At 26.3% G+C, this 3,006-nt stretch overlaps 1 pseudogene across 1 annotated transcript; it reads left to right on the top strand.

Moving 5' to 3' along the window:
- The first annotated feature begins 844 nt into the window (after window positions 1-844).
- Window positions 845-2,697, top strand: LOC149893504 (uncharacterized; annotated as a pseudogene). Its single transcript, XR_016452552.1, has 4 exons — window positions 845-899; window positions 1,138-1,431; window positions 1,749-1,832; window positions 2,498-2,697. The product of XR_016452552.1 is annotated as an uncharacterized LOC149893504 (transcript).
- Window positions 2,698-3,006: the final 309 nt, after the last annotated feature.

Here is a 3,006-nt window from a genome sequence, read left to right as displayed (position 1 = left end):
AAAGAACTCAGAAAGGTTGAACCACGAGAAGAAGTGGTATTAAAAGAATCAAAAAAGATTGAATCACGCGAAGAAGTGGTTGTGAAAAGAAATCCTCTTTGTTAGAATCCAGTTTGTTAGAGAGATACAGGTACTTTATTTCCATTTTTGTATTTATTTAACTTTAAACTAGTAGTTTACTAATTATGTAGCTACATAATTTGTAAATAAACTTTTTCTATATTACATTAGAGATAGTAGAATTTTTTAATTTTGTATCAAGAACTTGAGTACCCTGTTTATTATCATGGCCTGAAGCAAGTTTGTGCTGCTTCACCAAATTCTCCTCAGAGCAGCACTGATTGCAGGAGAATCTACAAAATTGTGCTATAAAGCTTCTATTAGGCTACTATATCATGCATTAAGACTACATTTTATGCTCTTATACTTGTATTTTATTCAAAAGATATATGTTTCTTAATAAAAATTGAATTGACGAATCAATATTTGGACTAATCAATATTGATAGTAAATTTCTTAATGTTCTAAAAAAACTTTAAGTAATTTACTGTTTTTATATTTATGATAGGATGTAAAATTTGTAAAAGATGTAAAATGCTAGAATGTAATAATAGTAATAATAATAAATTTTTTGCTCTACACATACAATGTGGTGAGTCTAACATCTGTAGATGTTAAACTTTGACAGCTTTGGAAAAGTGTTCATTTTATTTTTCATTTTTTCATTATTTTTTTATATTTTTATTTTCTTTTGTTTGTTTTTGAAACAACCAAACTTGTTTTTGAAGACATTCACATTATCAGAGTTGATTATCTCTCCTGTTTAATTATTCCAATTGTTAACTGTTAGGTTTGTGAAGAAATTAAATGAACTGCTGAACTGCTTTTGCATTTTCTGAGTATGACGTCTTTTTATTGCATATTTAATTATTTTAGGAGGATGATTCCATTTAACTTTAACCATATTTTTACTTATTTTATAAAATAAAATTGAATTAAATCACCTCTTGCTCTTCTTATTTTTAAAGTAGTCAAGTTAAATTTTTTTTAAAATTTTGTTTTTTTGTATTAATAATGGTTTATAATATTAGGCTACTAATACTATATGATATAATTTAACTGGTACTAATAGTTTAGATGGCTGCTTCATATGCAACAAACAGAAGAAGAGTGAGAGAGCAAGTTGATAAGATATATAAGAAATTTATGGTGAAAGTTATCAGAAGAGTAATGTGTCTACCTGCAGTATTTCTAATGATTGTGAAAATGTTTGTTATGATGACAATTCATATGAGATTGATATTGACAATGATGAAGATAATTTTCCTTTTCAAATTCTTAATAATCACTATGACGATGATCAGGATGAACGCTATTTCACATCAAACTCAAAAAATTAAAGTGATCTGGATAGCAATCCTGATGAAAAAGGTATTATCGCATCTTTAGCTGAGTGGTGTGTTAATTTAAAATTTCTTTGTTTCATTATTTACTGAATGAAACTTTTGTTAAAATTTTTTTTTTCAGTTATGTCTAGTGAAGCATTTGTTTTGTAATTTGTCATTTGTTACCATATCCCTCTTTAACAGCTGTTAAAGAGGGATACGGTAATGTATTTTATATGCATTTGCAGCATTTTAATGGTGATTGGAATTCATATATTATTTGTATAAGAGAATTTTGAAGCATTTTACTTCTAGTTTTTGCAGTAAAATACTGATACTATTTTTCAATAATTTTCTGTTTAGATGTGACATTAAAAAATGAAAGTGAAATATCAACAAATGTACTAATTATTTTTAAAAAAATATTTTGTCGCCATGTTTATGCAGGTAATACATCAAAAATATTTTATGTTTTTGTTTACGGAAATTTTATTTGTATATAGTGCTTATATCTTACATATGTTTGTTATTAACTATTTTATTATTTAAATATAGATTTTGTATTTGATGTGTGTGTGTGCGTGTGTGTATGTGTGTGTATATATATATGTATATGTATATATATATATATATATATATATATTTATACATACATACATACATACATACATACATACATACATACATACATACATACATACATACATACATACATACATACATACATACATACATACATACATACATACATACATACATACATACATACATGCAGTGGCATAGGAAGATCATAAAAGTTGTGGGGGGGGGGGGACTAAAACAAAAGTTAAGGGGGGGAAATCAAAATTTAAACGAAAAAAAAAAAAAGATATTTTGATAATTTGAAGAGGTTACACCCCCTCTATTCTTACAAAAACAACACAATAATAAATTATTAGAAATCACTTTTAAAGACTTTTCAAAAATCCAATTAGCGATTAGTCCTCTCCTCTCCCTCCAGATTTCTGACGAAAGTCTTTATTGACGAAACTTTGTGTAAAAAAATTGAAACTGATAAGTGTTTGCTAATAATATATATAAACACAAAAATATATGAACACCTATAATTTTAGCAGTGGATATGGCAATGCCTAAAGCTCATAAAACGAAAGATTTCTATCAAATTGTATAACGAGGAACATTCGAACGTTGTTGTAGTCTCAAGTGAAGTAAAGATGCAAGATTCGTAAGGATGCTTAGCAGTCGAGAAGAACGTTATTTTGTTTGAACATTTGTACAAATACTTTAACATAATTATGTTTATTACAACAAATATTGATTTTCTCTTAGTAATTGTTTAATTTAAGTTGGTTTATTAATCAATGTTTTATTTTCGTTCATCAGCGTCAAATTTTATTCAAACTTATTTGGACATTACATTTTATTCAACATTACAAAGAAGTTGTTACGCTTTACTTAAAGAAACAGTTACCCTTTAGTTGAAAAAAGTTACACTTTAGTCAAATAAATAGTTTTAATTTGATTGCAAAAACTTTGTTTTTGATTGAAAAGATAAGCACACCTTTTGAATCAAAATCAAAGTTTTTGCAAACAAGTAAAACTAATATTATTTGAATTATAC

The sequence above is a fragment of the Hydra viridissima genome, unplaced genomic scaffold, assembly GCF_058129835.1.
Source record: "Hydra viridissima isolate aposymbiotic clone 2 unplaced genomic scaffold, HvirCarnegie_v1 scaffold_1, whole genome shotgun sequence".
In the NCBI taxonomy this organism is placed as follows: domain Eukaryota; kingdom Metazoa; phylum Cnidaria; class Hydrozoa; order Anthoathecata; family Hydridae; genus Hydra; species Hydra viridissima.
The sequence above is the reverse complement of the archived record's forward strand: the minus strand, read 5'-3'. Positions and strand labels throughout refer to the sequence as shown.